The sequence below is a fragment of the Doryrhamphus excisus genome, linkage group LG6 (genome assembly GCF_037039965.1).
Source record: "Doryrhamphus excisus strain RoL-2023G ecotype Guam linkage group LG6, RoL_Dexc_Guam_v1.1, whole genome shotgun sequence".
Classification (NCBI taxonomy): domain Eukaryota; kingdom Metazoa; phylum Chordata; class Actinopteri; order Syngnathiformes; family Syngnathidae; genus Doryrhamphus; species Doryrhamphus excisus.
This window is the reverse complement of record NC_136362.1, coordinates 587,140-604,369: the sequence shown is the minus strand read 5'-3', so window position 1 is coordinate 604,369 and position 17,230 is coordinate 587,140. Positions and strand designations below refer to the sequence as shown.

General features: G+C 46.6%; 10 non-coding genes across 10 annotated transcripts; 3 read left to right on the top strand and 7 right to left on the bottom strand.

Annotated features, from left to right (window-relative positions):
• Positions 1-208: 208 nt before the first annotated feature.
• Positions 209-281, bottom strand: trnav-cac (transfer RNA valine (anticodon CAC)). Its single transcript has one exon. It is a non-coding gene; the product is annotated as a tRNA-Val (tRNA).
• A 964-nt stretch (positions 282-1,245) lies between these two features.
• Positions 1,246-1,318, top strand: trnav-cac (transfer RNA valine (anticodon CAC)). Its single transcript has one exon. It is a non-coding gene; the product is annotated as a tRNA-Val (tRNA).
• Positions 1,319-2,002: 684 nt separating this feature from the next.
• trnav-cac (transfer RNA valine (anticodon CAC)) lies at positions 2,003-2,075 on the top strand. The gene has a single exon. It is a non-coding gene; the product is annotated as a tRNA-Val (tRNA).
• A 2,442-nt stretch (positions 2,076-4,517) lies between these two features.
• Positions 4,518-4,588, top strand: trnae-uuc (transfer RNA glutamic acid (anticodon UUC)). Its single transcript has one exon. It is a non-coding gene; the product is annotated as a tRNA-Glu (tRNA).
• A 982-nt stretch (positions 4,589-5,570) lies between these two features.
• On the bottom strand, positions 5,571-5,643 carry trnaa-agc (transfer RNA alanine (anticodon AGC)). Its single transcript has one exon. It is a non-coding gene; the product is annotated as a tRNA-Ala (tRNA).
• Positions 5,644-6,553: 910 nt separating this feature from the next.
• trnad-guc (transfer RNA aspartic acid (anticodon GUC)) lies at positions 6,554-6,625 on the bottom strand. Its single transcript has one exon. It is a non-coding gene; the product is annotated as a tRNA-Asp (tRNA).
• Positions 6,626-8,583: 1,958 nt separating this feature from the next.
• On the bottom strand, positions 8,584-8,657 carry trnat-agu (transfer RNA threonine (anticodon AGU)). Its single transcript has one exon. It is a non-coding gene; the product is annotated as a tRNA-Thr (tRNA).
• A 1,917-nt stretch (positions 8,658-10,574) lies between these two features.
• trnav-cac (transfer RNA valine (anticodon CAC)) lies at positions 10,575-10,647 on the bottom strand. The gene has a single exon. It is a non-coding gene; the product is annotated as a tRNA-Val (tRNA).
• A 3,486-nt stretch (positions 10,648-14,133) lies between these two features.
• Positions 14,134-14,215, bottom strand: trnas-cga (transfer RNA serine (anticodon CGA)). The gene has a single exon. It is a non-coding gene; the product is annotated as a tRNA-Ser (tRNA).
• Positions 14,216-15,192: 977 nt separating this feature from the next.
• trnan-guu (transfer RNA asparagine (anticodon GUU)) lies at positions 15,193-15,266 on the bottom strand. The gene has a single exon. It is a non-coding gene; the product is annotated as a tRNA-Asn (tRNA).
• Positions 15,267-17,230: the final 1,964 nt, after the last annotated feature.

Sequence of the window (17,230 nt, the reverse complement as noted above, 5' to 3'; positions counted from 1 at the left end):
AAGCTGTCAGAAGTGGGATTTGAACCCACGCTGCAACCTGAATGCAGCGCCTTCGACCGCTCGGCCATCCTGACCCTCCAGGTTTTGCTCCTTCTGTCCCCTGAGAAACTAGGTCAGTTGTGGAATTGATCAAACATCAGGATGGCCACATCAATAAAAAACAGAACAAAAAATGATATCTAGAGCATAAAAAGGACTTGAAAGGCCATGTTTCCACCCAGTTTTGAACTGGGGACCTTTTGCGTGTGAGGCAAACGTGATAACCACTACACTATGGAAACCTGAAGGAAGGGGCTCTTAAGGGGACTGGCGAAGTCACAAAGCAGTTGCCAAACAATGAAACATGACGATGTGTCCAAAGTGGGGGCAGATTGACAATCGTCCAAATAGACAAAGATGTATCCTTTGTAGGGAAAATTGTTCCAGAAATAATGGGCTTTTCTTCAACAAAGCAACACATCACAATCGCGGCTTGAAAGGTTTAAAAGTAAGCTATAAAATGAACACCTTAGCCACCCTCAGAAAACCACGAACGCAGTTGGTTCTTCTGTTGCAGGCATGTGTTTGGCCAGCTATGTGGGGCGGGTTGAGCATGACCTGTGAACCAGGAAGTGCCGGAATCGGTGTGTGTGCTGTGCTCTGGTGGTGGAAGTGTGAAAAATAAAGTTGACTGGAAGCAGCCGTTCGCCGTGTTCTTTTTTGGTATTGAAATCCTTAAGCAAAGATTGATTTAAGCTGCTCGACATTGTTCTATACTATAGAACAATGTCGAGTGCATTATTGCCCACTTTTAATGCAGTTCGACCAAGGACCAAGACAAATCCTATTTGTAAAATCACAAATACTTCAACTTGCTGATATAGTTCATCTTCAAAAAGCTAAAATAATGCATAAGGCTAAAAATAAGCAATTAGCTAAAATTGTCATCCAATACTTCTCTACAAGAGAGGAGAAATATGATCTCAGGGAAGAAGTACATTTGAAACACTTCTATGCTCGCACTTATATGCACCCAGACAATAGGAGGTTACAAGCCAAACCATTGACTCCAAGGGCACAAGTTGAGTCCAACGAGACATCAAGGTGAGCCCAAGGGTGGCTAAGGTGTTTCTTTCAAGCCGCGATTGTGATGTCTTGTTTTGTTGAAGAAAAGCCCATTATTTCAGGAACAATTTTCCCTACCGAAGGAGAAATATTTGTCAATTTGGACAATTGTCAATCTGCCCCCACTTTGGACTCCTTCAGGTTTCCATAGTGTAGTGGTTATCACGTTTGCCTCACACGCAAAAGGTCCCCAGTTCAAAACTGGGTGGAAACATGGCCTTTCAAGTCCTCCTTTTACAAAAAAATCAAGATGACAAATCGGAACAAGGATATGTGCTTGATGTCTGAAGGTGTGTACACGAGCATCGGTCCCCAGTTTGGACACACAATCCATATTTCCCGGATGACTGAAGGGCTGGGAATACATAACAGGCCGGTGTTGGAGGACCTGAGGGAGCGCGAGGGTTCATAACGTAAAAGAAATTCAGAAAGATAAGGCCCACAACCCATAAGAATTTAAAAACCTTTAAGAGATAAGAAAGAAAGATATATACCATTAAGAAAAATAAGAAGGCCCACAACCCTCAAGACATTTAAAAAACCATTAAGAGAACCTTCAAATGGATCCTGAAACATACAGGGAGCCAATGCAGTGATTTTAGAAGCGGTGTAATATGCGCCTGCCTTCTGGTCCTCGCCAGCACACGTGCAGCAAAAGTTGTTCTGTAAAAGTTGCAGACTTGTGATATTTCTTTTAGGAAGACCAGAAAGCAGGGCATTGCAATAGTCAATACGACTGGAAATAAAAGCATGCATCAGCATCTCTCTATTTGCCTGAGAGAGGAACGGGCAGACTCTGGCTATATTCTTTAAATGAAAAATAAAATCCTGTTTTTGTAACATTTTTAAGGTGTGGAATAAAATTGAGCTCAGTCCCCTTCAAAGCCCCATCCTTCAGGTTTCCATAGTGTAGTGGTTATCACGTTTGCCTCACACACAAAAGGTCCCCAGTTTGAAACTGGGTGGAAACATGGCCTTTCAAATCCTTCTTTTACAAAAAAGTCAAGGTGACAAATAGGAACAAGTATATGTGCTTGATCTCTGAAGGGACTTGAACTCTTGACCCTCAGATTAAAAGTCTGATGCCCTACGAAGTAAGCCCCCAGGCCTTTGGTCAAAAGACTTGTTTTTGTGTATTTGGAATGAAAGGAGTGAGACCTGGAGGGGCAGGATGGCCGAGCAGTCGAAGGCGCTGCATTCAGGTTGCAGTCTCTAATGAGATGTGGGTTCTAATCCCACTTCTGACAGTGCGGGGCCTCAAGTCTTTCTAGTTCCAGTTAAAAGCCAGGCTACTCATGTAGTTTCAATAAACTACCAAGGGATTGTCCTGTTGAGGGCAAAAGGAGGCGTTTGTAAGTGGACCTCAGACGTGGTCACTTGAAAAGGGACTTGAATCCCGGACACTCAGATCAAAAGTTTAATATTCAGGTGACCGGCTCAACCTTTGTCTTGTCTGACCATTAACTCTTTTTGTCCATAAGATATTTGGCTTGTCCATGTGGGCAGTTTAAGACCTCAGTCCATCTTGGAGGTGGACATTTTGGGACCGGGACTTCTTCATCTCTGCAAGGACAAGTACAGTATGCCAGAAGATTTTGTCTTCATTTTGTCTTCATTGAGTTGTCCCCATTTATCAATGGCCTGGATAGCTCAGTTGGTAGAGCATCAGCCTTTTAATCTGAAGGTTCAGGTTTCAGTCCCTGTTCCGGTGGTGAGAAGAAGGGCCCTTCCCTTCAATGTGCAACCAACCTCCTTTAACCTCCTCCTGTGGTCAAGTCCAGAATGCCAGAAGACTTCTGCTCCCTCATCCTCAACACCGAGAAGGCCAAAGAGAAGCCACACAATCTCTGCCTTTCTGAGTGCAGACCTAAAGCAGTCCCTGGTGGTCTAGTGGCTAGGATTCGGTGCTCTCACCTTTGGACATTTGGGTAGGTTTTGACTGGACATAGGATTTGTCTTGGGCCTCGGTGGAATGGTTGGGGTCATCTTGAAGTGCTATTTGGGAACAATAACTCACAGTAATAACTCACACTCGGTTTCTTCAGTATTACATGACAAGAGACTGGTCTAGAGAACGCGGCCAGGATTAGGTTTGGGGTATTTGTCTGACGCTGAGGGATAGATCCTGGACTCATTTCCGATCCCAACATCTCTTTTACAAAATACAAAGGATCGCCTATCGATTTTGCTACTTCTCGCATGCTAAACAAGCACTTTACCATTTGAGGTAATTCCCCTGGTTTGGAGTATTTGTCGGATGCTAAGGGGTGATCCAATCCCAACATCTCTTCTACAAAAGGCAAAGAACTCCTAGGAGACTGCGGATATTGATCCCACAACAAGACAAGACAAGGTGCTACACAGGAGAATGCGGTTAGGACTGGGTTTAGGTTAGGGCTGGGTTTAAGTTAGGACTGGGATTAGAGTGATACCTATGGCTGTATTTGGCCTAGATATCGGGATTGGGGCCCGGATTAATGTTCGCTACTTGGGAACATTTAATCACAAAAAATAAAGGAGTTTATGGAGAATGCGGACATTGATCCCTCATTGATACCTCTCACATGCTAAGCGAGTGCTCTACCATTTGAGCTAATTCCCCTGCTGATGCAGCGTTGGCAGAGAAGGTCCAGTCTCAAAACTATTTTGGTTCCTTTGCTGGAGTACGTCAAAGCGACACAGTCTCTGCCTTTCAGAGTGCAGCCATGATGCTGTCCCTGGTGGTCTACTGGCTAGGACTTGGTGCTCTCACCGCCGCGGCCCGGTTACGATTCCCGGTCACGGAATTGACATTTGGATAGGTTTTGACTGGAGATAGGATTTGTCTTGGTCCTTGGTCAAATGGCTGGGGTCATCTTGAAGCACGATCTGTGAACTACTGTCATCCTGAAGCGACTGACGACAGAAATACGAATAAAACATGTCAATAAATGATAGACTTGAGTTTCTGGTAAGTACTACACAACAAGATAAGGTGCTGGACTGGGTTTAGGGTTAGGCCTACGGCTGTCTTTGGCATAGAAATCAGTATTGGGGCTCAGATTAGTGTTTGGTACTTGGGAACAATAAATCACGGACTGTGTTTCTTCACTATTCCATGACAAGAGACTAGTCTAGAGAACACGGCCAGGATTAGGTTTGGGGAATTTGTCTGACGCTGATGGATAGTTCCTGGACTCAATTCCGTCATCTCTTTGACAAAAAAGAAGATTCCGGACAAGGATTTCTTGGAGAATGCGGGTATCGATTCCGCTACTTCTTGCATGCTAAGCGAGCACTCTACCATTTGAGCTAATTCCCCCGCTGTTGCAGCATTGGCAGAGAAGGTCCAGTCTCAGAACTATTTTGGTTCCTTTGCTGGAGTACGTCAAAGCGACACAGTCTCTGCCTTTCTGAGTGCAGCCATGACACAGTCCCTGGTGGTCTAGTGGCTAGGATTCGGCGCTTTCACCGCCGTGGCCGGGTTCGATTCCCGGTCGGGGAATTGACATTTGGATAGGTTTTGACTGGAGATAGAGTCGCCAGATGGTCAACCTCCCACCTGTAGGCGGACTCGTCGCCCAGAGTCGGCGACAACGACAGTACGTGCCACAGACACAGCTTCACCCCTCCCCCACTTCTGGCCCCGACTGAAAAAGAAAAACACCTGCCATGACCCGGGTTTGGTGCGGACACAATCATGAGTACGGACCACTGTATGATTACGTCATCCACTGCGCCACTAGCCATTCAACAAAAGAACCTGTAGTTTAAGGTTGGGTTCTAACTAGGCTACCACAGTTTCTGCAACACCAAAACACTCATTCAGATGTTCGGAGTCAACAAGACCATGTCAACAAAGGTCCTGCAGGTTTTGACACCACCTGTGTTTTTAGGAAACATCATTAGAATGCAAATAAAGCATCAGGTACGATGTTGGAGAGCTTTTTTTAGCAGGAAAAAGGCATAATATACCATTTGGAGAATGCAGGCATTGATTCCACTTCATCTCACATGCGAAGCGAGCGCTCTACCATTTGTGGTCATACAAAAATGGGATTTGTTTTTGTGGACTTCAAATGAAATGTTTTCTGCATGTTGCACAATTTTCCATCACCATCACCAAAAGTGCTGAACCGCCAAATGTGGGGCTCAAACTAGCACACAAGGAATGACTTGTTTAAGTACACCTTTTGGACCAAGCTGACCCATCAAGAAGTCAACCTTTGTTGGTTCAATTCTCCCAGTCACCATGAGGATGTGTGCTGGTTTAGTGCATATGCAGAACTTAGTTCCCATCGTATAACCATGTTTGTTTGAGGGGGTATAGCTCAGTGGAGCATTTGACTGCAGATCAAGAGGTCTCTGGTTCAAATCCGGATGCCCCCTGATGCACTCCTTTGGTTTAAGAATAGTCTAAGAGTACATGAATGGCTCACAATAGCAACAACTTCGGTGTTTCTAATCACAAAAACCAAAGGAGTTTATGGGGAATGCGGGTATTGATCCCGCTACCTCTCACATGCTAAGCGAGCGCTCTACCATTTGAGCTAATTCCCCTGCGGATGCAGGATTGGCAGAGAAGGTCCAGTCTCACAACTATTTTGGTCTGGAAAGGCAGAGACTTTCAGAGTGCAGCCATGATGCAGTCCCTGGTTGTCTCGTGGCTGGGATTCAGAAAAATAAGAAGGCCCACAACCCCCAAGGGGTTGTGTCCATCGTGGCGTACTTTGGGGGGATTGGTGGCGCGCTACTTCGTGCTATCTGGTCCTTGTACAAACGGGGCAGGAGTCTGGTTCGCATTGTCAGTAGTAAGTCGAGCTTGTTTCCGGTAAACGTTGGCCTCCGCTAAGGCTGTCCTTTGTCACCGATTCTGTTGTCCCGCAAAGGCGTGTGAATGCACTCAAGAGCAATAAATGCGTCGAGAACAGCAGTAAAGGAAGCATGAAATCTAAGTAACAAAGACAATACAATGCAAGCTCTTCAAAGGACTCGTAAAGAGCACAGCCATAGCAGAGGATGGTTTCGATCCATCGACCTCTGGGTTATGGGCCCAGCACACTACCGCTGCGCCACTCTGCTGCCGACATCCGTACAAGTACCCTGCTTTGTGCGGCTCCTTTTGAGTGTCCTCTGTTGTCAATGAACCTCACAAATCCCACTTCTGGGCACCAGGGCACCAGGGATCAGGGCACCGTTTTAGGTTGGGTGGGTGAATGATCGAAGGCGCCAGATTAAGGTTCCTTACGCTCAGGAGGCTCTGGTTGAAATCCCACAGCTGGCATTTTCCTGGTCAACTCCATTACCCACGACTGTAAATGATTTGGCAGCAAAAGACTGTCAGATTGTACAAGACACCTGAACACCTTGAGAAGAAGATTAAGAGAGGTTTTGTTCTAATGAGAAGGGTTTGTTTAACCGGACTGGTTGTTGCAACCGCAAAGTGACATTGTGACATACAAAAGAGGAACTCCCCATCGGGGAATCGAACCCCGGTCTTCCACGTGACAGGCGGAGATACTGTCCACTATACCAACGAGGATTGCTGCTGAGTTGATGTGGTGTTGATTGGCCAAAGGGGAATTCAGAACAGGCTCGTGGCCCATGACCGTTTTCATGGTAGCTGGAGACTTTAACCACTGAAATCCATCCCGCTTATCCTCATCAACGGACTGTACCCGTTACCAGCATGGGGACATTCCAACCCAAGATGGGAACACACTGGACGAGGGACACAGCAACATAGTAGATGGCACAGACACAGCTTCACATTGCCCCCACTTTTAGACCCGACTGAAAAAGGACTCTCTTGCTTGGTGCTAACATGATGACCATTAGCATGTTAGCATTTAAGCTAATTTACTCATGTCTTAAGGCAAATAGACACATGGCATGATGTGGGGACAAAAAACAGACTGCGTACATATATTTATACTGCATTCTGTATATTTTGTATTTTCATTTTTTAATAGATGTGTCTGCACCTACTTCACCAAAACAAATCCCCAGTCGAGGTCAGCAGGCCCCGTCTCCACTGTAAACAGTGTGGACTGGGCTCTGCATCCCTTTTTGGAGGCGCCGGACGGTTTGCCAGAGCCCCTTCGAGGCCGACCGAAAGTCGTGCTCCATGGCCTCACCGAATTCCTCCCACACCCGAGTTTTTGCCTGGACAACCGCAGAAGCCGCGAACCATTTGGCCTGACAGTACCTGTCAGCTGCTTCCGGAGTCCCACAAGCCATCAATGCTGGATAGGACTCCTTCTTCAGCTTGACGGCGGCCCTGACTTCTGGTGTCCACCATCGGGTTCGGGGCCTGCCGCCACGACTGGCACCGACGGCCTTGCGGCCGCAGCTCCGGTTAGCCACCTCAGCAATGGAGGCACGGAATATGACCCATTCGGACTCAATATCCCGGTCCTCCCCCAGGATGCAGGTGAAGCTCTGCCAGAGGTGAGAGTTGAAGACTCGACGAACGGGAGACTCTGCCAGACGTTCCCAGCACACCCTCACTACTCATTTGGGTCTACCAGGTCTGTATCACCAAAAGAGCTGAATGTGGGGCTCGGACCCACGACCCTGAGATTAAGAGTCTCATGCTCTCCCAACTGAGCTAACCGGGCCTTTTTCGGCCAAGATATCACTTTTTAATTTTTTTTTAATTGATGTGGACTTCTTGATGTTTGATCAATTCCACAGCCAAGCTAGTTTCTCAGGGAAAAAAGGAGCGAGAGGTTCAGTCATAGCTGAGAACTTTGGAAGTGTAGTCATCTTAACCCTCCCGTTATGTTCATTTGTCAGGAACAGCCATGATGTTCCCGGGTCAGTTTGCATGCTTATTTATCTGAAAGATGTCCAAAACCAAAAAAAATCCCCACAAGCATTGTTAGTTATTCACTACTAACTCCATTACTAACTATTCTATCAATGTTTAGTGCAATGGTGTAACTTACCTCTCACAGGTAATGGTTTAATTAATTTTAATTGATTAATTAATTTAATTAATCAGAGGCATCATGACCAGTCTGCATCAAAACATTATCTGAAATCCTGTGGCAGGTTTCTGGCATTGATTCCTAATTCAGTTGCCATCCCTGATAGATGGTAATGGTAATGGTAATCATGCCCGTGTGGCAGGCGAGTCTCTTTGCTTGTCTGACGTCTGTGTCGCATCCTGATTGGCTGGCAGCAAATGTCAACAACACGCGCGCGGCCCCCGCTTGGCAAGTGAGAATTCTACCACCGAACCACCAATGCCACGTGGGGACACACTGTAAGAGAAAAAAATTCAACTGTCAAGTGGATGAGCCTCTGCAAAGTGGCGCTGAATGGCAACACATCACAATGTCATACTCTTTGGATTCAAGCACCTTCTGGCGTAATGGGATCCACAACAATCACGTCAGCTGTGGATGCAACGTCAATTTGTTCTTGAAGGGCAAGTGACAAAAAGAAGTACATGGTTCAGAAATCAGCTGCCAAAGTTTCACTGACCAAGCACCCAGGCACTGCTGGGATTTGAACCCAGGATCTCCTGTTTACTAGACAGGCACTTTGACCAGCTTAGCCACAGTGCCCGCAGTGCATCTGGCACCAACACAAAAACAGTTCGCCAATGGGGAAAAATGTTCATACAAGGGAGGGAGTCCAAAGTCCAACACATGTGTGAATTGAGAGTCCCTGGGTGGGCTCGAACCACCAACCTCTCAGTTAACAGCCAAACGTGCTGAGCAATTGCGCGACAGAGACTACAACAGCATGACTGCAGTCAGGTTTCACTAAGTGCTGTCCACCTTAACTCTCGGGTGGTCCGGTCTGTTACGTTTCAGGTGTCATTCTGAATACTGCACTTTCGCAGGAAAAGAGCCTTTGTACTTTTTCAACATGAGCTCTAAAGAAAGGTATAAGCTGAGATATACTGCATTGGCCAGGAATCGGACCCGGGTCTCCCGCTTGGCAAGCGAGAATTCTACCACTGAACCACATTGGGAAACACTGTCGGAGAACAAATTAAATTGTCGAGTGGATGTGCCTCTGCAAAGTGGCGCTGAATGACAAAACATCACAACACACGCAAGGGATGCCAGGGGAGGCCGAGTACTAACAGAGCTGAGCGAGAGGGCATAAGAAAAAAATGAGTGACCTTGTGGTGGTTTCCCGACAGCACCAAGGATATGGTGCACGTCTGATGCGTAATGCATGCCAGGTGATGTTCATCTAGCGAGCAGACATTCTTGTGGGGGACAAGCTCAACAGTAGGAATGTTAAGAGAACTGACCAGTCCGCTATCAATGAAGTTCTCGTCCGCCCCAGAGTCAATTAATGCTGTGGTAGGAGAAGCTTCCCCCGCCCAGGATATCGTACCTTCCACCTGAAGTCGGCCCACTAAAGCGGATGATGCAGCCGGTGTGGTTGGAGCGGGCAGTGCCAGCAGCTGGGGAATATCCCTGGCGGAGGAAGAGCGTTGGCGTGCTGGGCGAACTGGACAGCGGGAAATTGTGTGTAGGACTCCCACAGTACAGGCACAGCCACAGGCGTAGACGGTGACCCCTCTCCGCTGGCGAAAGGCGACTGGCTCCCAGTTGCATGGGGACGACACTCCCGATGTCGTCCGACGGCGCTCCGCTGCTGGAGCAGGGAGAGAGGAGTGGTGCCGGAAGAGCCCCAGGAGGTGGGATTTGGAGCCGACGTGTGGGTCGGAGAGGCTCCGCCCGATACGCGTTTCGTAGCGCCTTGTCATTCCAGCAGCTCTCTGCCGCTATCCCGGTTAGCTCAGTTGGTCAGCGTGTGGTGCTAATAACGCCAAGGTCACGGGTTCAACCCCCCGTACTGTCTGTGTAGAGAAGGGACTGCTGGGATTTGAACCAAGGGTCTCCTGTTTACTAGACATGTCTGTCAAAAAAGCACAACAGTGTACAGTGTCTTCTCTTAAGGGCCCCTGCTTACCAGTTGATGGGGTTTGACTTGATTCCTTTTAACATAAAAGCATTCCGTCATCTCTTAATCTATAATCCTGGCTGGCGCTTTTGCAAAAGCTAATATTTTCAAGCAGAGCTTCTGTGTTTCACCAGACCTGTGCAGAAACAAACTGAAATCTGTGACTTGATCAACCTAACTTCTGATCAAATGTGTTAGACCATGGAAGCTGTAATGTGCTTTTGAAAAGTCATTAACACACAGTTTGCCAATTGGGAACCACGCAAGTGCTGTGCAAGAGTGGAGCGCAAACACCCCATATTGGGCGATTCAGCACTTTTTATTTATACATCTGAAAGATATCTTTCATGTTAAAAATTGTTCAACATGCAGAAAACATTTCATTCCAAATGCACACAAACAAGTCTTCTGACCAAAAACCCTGGCGGCTCACTTCGTAGGGCATCAGATTTTAATCTGAGGGTCAAGAGTTCAAGTCCCTTCAGAGATCAAGCACATATCCTCGTTCCCATTTGTCACCTTGATTTTTTTTTGTAAAAGTAGGACTTGAAAGGCCATGTTTCCACCCAGTTTCGAACTGGTGACCTTTTGCATGTGAGGCAAACGTGATAACCACTACACTATGGAAACCTGAAGGATGGATCTTTTAAGGGGACTGAGCTCAATTTTATGATAGACTTGAGTTTCTGGTAAGTACTACACAACAAGATAAGGTGCTCGACTGGAGAAGGCAGTTAGGACTGGGTTTAGGGTTAGACCTAAGGCTTTTTTTGGCATAGAAATCGGGACTTGGGATCAGATTAGTGTTTGGTACTTTGGAACAATAAATCACGGACTGGGTTTCTTCACTATTACATTACAAGAGACTCGTCTGGAGAACACGGCCAGGTGGACTCAACGTGTGCCCTTGAGGTCACTGGTTTGTCTTGTAACCTCATCTCCAGCTTTTTGAAGAATGAAGCCAGCCAATAAGCCTTTTCAAACTGTTTGCCAAGTCGCAACATAAACAGGGATTGTGCTGAAACCCAGCCTTGAATCAGGGACCTTCAGAACGTCAGTCTAACACGCTCCCAAGTGAGTATTTCAGCTTCTAAGTTGGCGTTCTGCTTTTTCAGTCGTGGCTAAAAGTGGGGGCAGTGTGAAGCTGTGTCTGTGCCACGTATGTTGCTGTGTACCTGGTCCAGTGTGTTCTCATCTTGGGTTGGAATGTCCCCATGCTGGTAACGGGTGGGGAATACAGTCCGTTGATGAGGATACAGAAAAGGTACAGAAAATGGTTGGATTTCATTGGTTGACGTCCCCAGATATATTGTATAGTAGACAGTATCACCCCCTGGGGTACAATTCCCAGACAGGGAGTTCCTGTTTTGTATGTCACAATGTCACGTTGAACCTTGAGTAGGGTTACGATTCGGGTAGAGCAAACCCTTCCCACGAGAACAAGACCTCTCTCAATTTTCGTTTCCAAGTGCTCAGCTGTGTTGTACAATCTGACAGTCCTTTGCTGCCAAGTCATTCCAGTCGTGGATAATGGACCTGACCAGGAAAATGCCAGCTGTGGCATTTCAACCAGTGATACAACTAATTCAACTAATTTTAATTCAGCACACAGCAGAGGAGGGTAAAAGATAGCCTAGCAAAGAGGGGCACGTTTGTTCAATTCCAGCAGTCCTCTTCTGGTTTGGCTTGTAACCTCCTCAAACCTTTTCTGGTTGGCTGGCCTTTTGAAGAACGAAGTGAAGGTCCTTTCAGCCAGCCAATAAGCCTTTACATCCATGTCATCTTTGAAACCCAGGCTTGAACCAGGAACCTTCACAACTTCAGTCTAACGCTCTACCAAGTGAGCTATTTCAGCTTCCAATGTGGGGTTCTGCTTTTTCAGTCGTGGCTAAAAGTGGGGGCAGTGTGAAGCTGTGTCTGTGTACCTGGTCCAGTGTGTTCTCATCTTGGGTTGGAATGTCCCCATGCTGATAACGGGTGGGGAATACAGTCCGTTAATAAGCGCTACAGTAAATTGATGGATTTCATTGGTTGAAGTCTCCAGCTACTATCAAAATGGTCATGGGCCACGGGCCTGTTCTGAATTCGGCTTTGGCCAATGAACACCACATCAACTCAACAGCAGTCCTTGTTAGTATAGTGGCCAGTATCTCCTTCTGTCACATGGAAGATTGCGTGGTTCGATTCCTCGACAATCTGTACAATCTGACAGTCCTTTGCTGCCAAATGAGCTACCAAGTGACTTGGCCTGCAGCAATCAAGTGTTTGGGCTGTGTCTTCCTTTTACAGTAAGAGTATGATTACTCATTTATTTGCAGATTTGAGTTCAAATACAAATCAGTGGTAACCGTGGATCAGGATGAGTTCCCAAATGACGCGAATGTCTGTGACAGCTGATGTCAAGGATAATGTACCAAGGATTGTCCTGTTGTCCTAACCCTATTCTGAGGGCAAAAAGGAGGCGTTTGCAAGTCTTGTGACCAAAGTCTTGCTCAGTTTGTAGAGCATCTGACTTTTAATCTGAGGATGGTCTTGTTGACTCCAAATGAGTCTTAATTAGTGTTTTGGTTTTGCAGAAACTGTGGCAGCCTTTTTGTGCACCGGCGGGAATGAACTCAAAGGACAGAGCGCTTGCTTTACATGCAGGAGATAGTGGGTTTGATACCGTATGTTATGGCTTTTTCTTCCCAACAAAAGCGTTCTTGATCTCCGACATTGTACCTTATACTTTGATTGATTGCATGTGTGAGAGAGCTGACTGTTAGAATAAAATGTAAATTCAACTATTATAGTGTTAAGTTATCACCCTTATATCCATTTGCTTAGACAATAGACAATAGTCTTGAGTGTTTTGAAGCAGCATTCCAAGACGCTGACCAGCTACTCCCAACACTACTAATCTTGCAGGTGCCTGGGAATGCCAGCAGCAACCTTGAAGAAGTTTCATCATGCAAAATGTGCCAAGATAAGAACACATGCACAAAAAGTAATTATTCTCACATACACACACACACATAGACAACAAGTACAGCTTGTGCAACTGCTTGCTTCCCCCTCCCCTTAGAGTTGCACGACCATGTATTAGGGATCTCCTAAAGAAAATAAAAAGAGAGGAGTATGAATGGCATACTCAGAGTGGAGCGGCATGTCACTGGGTATGTTGTTTCATTCGCCTCGCTGCGAGAAACTTTGAATATTGTTGTCTGTCTCTTCTGTATTTCTGTATTTAAGTGTTTTTACAAGTGTCACAGGAGTTTGAACCTGAGATTTACTTGGTCCTTCGAGCCGGATCCCAAGACACCTGAGGAGTCTGAAGTCGGCCCACCAAAGCGGATGACGCAGCCGGTGTGGTTGGAGCGGGCAGTGCCAGCAGCTGGGGAATATCCCTGGCGGAGGAAGAGCGTTGGTGTGCTGGGCGAACTGGACAGCGGGAAATTGTTTGTAGGACTCCCACAGTACAGGCACAGGCGTAGACGGTGACTCCTCTCCGCTGGCAAAAGGCGACTGGCTCCCAGTTGCATGGGGATGACACTCCCGATGTCGTCAGACGGCGCTCCGCTGCTGGAGCAGGGAGAGAGGAGTGGTGCCGGAAGAGCCCCAGGAGGTGGGATTTGGAGCCGACGTGTGGGTTGGAGAGGCTCCGCCCGATACGCGTTTCGTAGCGCCTTGTCATTCCAGCAGCTCTCTGCCGCTATCCCGGTTAGCTCAGTTGGTCAGCGTGTGGTGCTATTAATGCTAAGGTCACGGGTTCAACCCCCTGTACTGGCCACTCTTCTTTATGTGCTCCAGGAACAACAAAACGGCGACAACCCACTGGCCCCCATATCCAACATCACACCACCCACCCACCTGTGAAACACCCTCGACAAGGCCGCTGAAAGACCAGGGAGAGGTACAGAAAACAGCATGTCAAAGCAAAGTGGCAACAAACCTTTTGGCCACCGAGACTGCAAGAAGCAGATCAATGGGGACAGTGGACCCCATTATCCTCTACCCAAAATCCAGACCACCAGTGTAGAGAATGCGGACCGCGAAAGGACAACACCCCGGCCCTCATAAGCAACAGTACTCCACCACGAGGTAAACAGCATGGCGGCAACAAATGCCCAACGAAAGCGTCACAGACAGGATTCGAACCTGTGCGGGGAAACCCCATTGGATTTCGAATCCAACACCTTAACCTCTCGGCCACCGTGACCGCGTGGAAAAGACCAATGGGGGCAGGTGACCCCATTGTCCTAGAACCAAAATTTTGCGGATGTCAAGGATCAGCTGGCAAATGTCCATGGGAGGAACACACATGGTTTGTGTGAGGGGCTACACAAGTCTTTCCACTTCTAGTTAAAAGCCAGGCACCTCACATCGTTTCCATAAAGTACCAAGGGATTGTCCTGTTGCCCTTGTATTTTGTGGGCAAAAAGGAGGCGTTTGCAAGTGGACCTCAGACCCTATCACTGGTCACCTGAACAGGGACTTGAATCCCGGACACTCAGATCAAAAGTCTAATGTTCAGGTGACTGGCTCAAACTTTGTCTTGTCTGACCACTCTTTTGTCCAGAAGATATTTGGCTGATGTGGTTTGTTTTCTTAAACCTGCAAATGTCCAAATACACAAGGGTATTGTCTCTGTAGGGAGCATTGCAGTACATGTGACATGTATACTACATATGACATCAGAAATGATGGGTATTTATTCAACAGAACAAGAACAACATTTCTTTTAAATAACAGCATAGGAGCTGCTGAAACACAGAGAAGGCACTGCTGGGATTTGAACCCAGGATCTCCTGTTTACTAGACATGTCTGTCAAAAAATCACAACAGTGTACAGTGTCTTCTCTTAAGGGCCCCTGCTTACCAGTTGATGGGGTTTGACTTGATTCCTTTTAACATAAAAGCATTCCGTCATCTCTTAATCTATAATCCTGGCTGGCGCTTTTGCAAAAGCTAATATTTTCAAGCAGAGCTTCTGTGTTTCACCAGACCTGTGCAGAAACAAACTGACATCTGTGACTTGATCAACCTAACTTCTGATCAAATGTGTTAGACCATGGAAGCTGTAATGTGCTTTTGAAAAGTCATTGTCACACAGTTTGCCAATTGGGAACCACACAAGTGCTGTGCAAGAGTGGAGTGCAAACACGAATGAAGAGTGAAACTGATGCATCCAGAGAACGTCCCTGGGTGGGCTCGAACCACCAGCCTCCCGGTTAACAGCCGAGCGCGCTGACCGATTGCGCCACAGAGACTCACACCCTGCCAACTTCTGTTCAGTTGAAGCCATACTAATGCATGCTATGCTTCCAGCATGCCCTTTGTTTTGGATGTGACTCGCACCTTCTGGCGTAACAATCGAGGCATTGCAAACCAGGACACCAGCTTTGCTCTTTGATGAACGCAAAGTATTTTTGGGTACAATCCAGGGGTCTTGTGCTCTCACGGAAATGGGTCTTTCCTTTTTCAACATGAGTTGAGACGAAATGTATTAAAATGGACAGACTGCATTGGTCACTCAATCAGAATTTCTCAGTTTGCCAATTTCAGACTGCGTGACAAAGAATCAAGTCAAACTCCATTGACAGGATGGACAGGGGACAACAAAGCAGGGAAGATAAGGGATAGGGAGGAGAGGGGAAAGATGCGACCGCCTTTGTTGAGAGCCAGAGAAGAAGCTCTCATCTCTGCAAGGTCAAGTACAGTATGCCAGAAGATTTTACCTTGTGAGTTGTCCTCAGTCAACAAAGGCCTGGATAGCTCAGTTGGTAGAGCATTAGCCTTTTAATCTGGGTCCAGGGTTCAAGTCCCTGTTCAGGCGGTGAAGGTAGGCCCCTTCCCTGAAATGTTAAACCTACTTCCTTTATCCTCCTTCTGTGGTCAAGTACAGTATGGCAGAAGATTTCTGCTCCTTCATCCTCAACACCGAGAAGTCCAAGGAGATGACCGTGCACACAAGGATTAACTGGTTTAAGTAAACCTTTTCGACCTAGCACCTTTGCGATCTTCCAGGACTGTGGGTAAACACCATTCTCAATAATCGGCTCCTGAATCAACTTTGCTGCCGCCCTCAGTAACCTCCCAACCAAATTATAAATACCACATGGCTCATCGCTTTTAATGGAATGCAACAGTTTTACTACCTCATCTACACTTACCCTCTTAAATTGAAAACTAGGCAGTTTATCCTACATGGTCTTGTTCTTTATAATAGAATCTGACAGTCTACCATCAACATCTATCATCTGATCTCTAATCAAATTTACTTTATTGATAAGAAATTGAGAAATATTTGCCAATTTGGACAATTGTCAATCTGCCCCCACTTTGGACACATCGTCGTGATTCATTGTTTGGCAACTGCTTTGTGACTTCGCCTGTCCCCTTAAAAGCACCTTCCTTCAGGTTTCCATAGTGTCGTGGTTGTCACGTTTGCCGAACACGCAAAAGGTCCCTAGTTAATTTCACAGCCGACCAAGTTAGGAATTGTGGTCATACAAGAAGGGGGTTGTTTTTTGTATTTGGAATACAATGTTTTCTGCATTTTGAACAATTTTCCACAGGAAAGACATATTTCAGATGTATCAACAAAAGAGTTGAACCGCCCAATGTGGGGCTCGAACCGACTGAGCAAAACGGGCCTTTTTCTGCTGTAGATATAATTTTTTGTTTTTCTTTTTTATCGATGTGGCCACCTTGATGTTTGATCAATTCCACAGACAACCTTGTTTCTCAGGGAACAGAAGGAACAAGACTTTCAGTCATCAGTAGTTCTACAAACTCCGACTCAGGCCACATCTTTGTACCCGACATTTCCAATTTATGATCACTCTGCAACTGCCTCTGAACAGACACCCATGTCCACCCTCTCTTGGGGAACATTTGATTTGACTCAATTAAATGACACACTCAAACCAAAAGACCATAGTTGGAATCCTCCCAACCCCGTTGGCACATCATGTCCCCACCCCGAGGTTATCAAACTCGCTCCCAAGGAAATGTTGGAACTTGGGAAAGCATGAAGAATGGCAAGAAGTAGGATTAAGAATCCGGCTTCTTGCCAAAAGCCTACCCTATGGTAGAAGATAAAATATGCCTTTATTCGTCCCTCAGTGGGGAAATTTGCAAGGTCCCGCAAGTTCCGCAACAGCAGGGGGAGTACCTCAGTATGTTTACAGACCATGGACTCCTCCTAAATTTAGATACATAGCCTTATCCA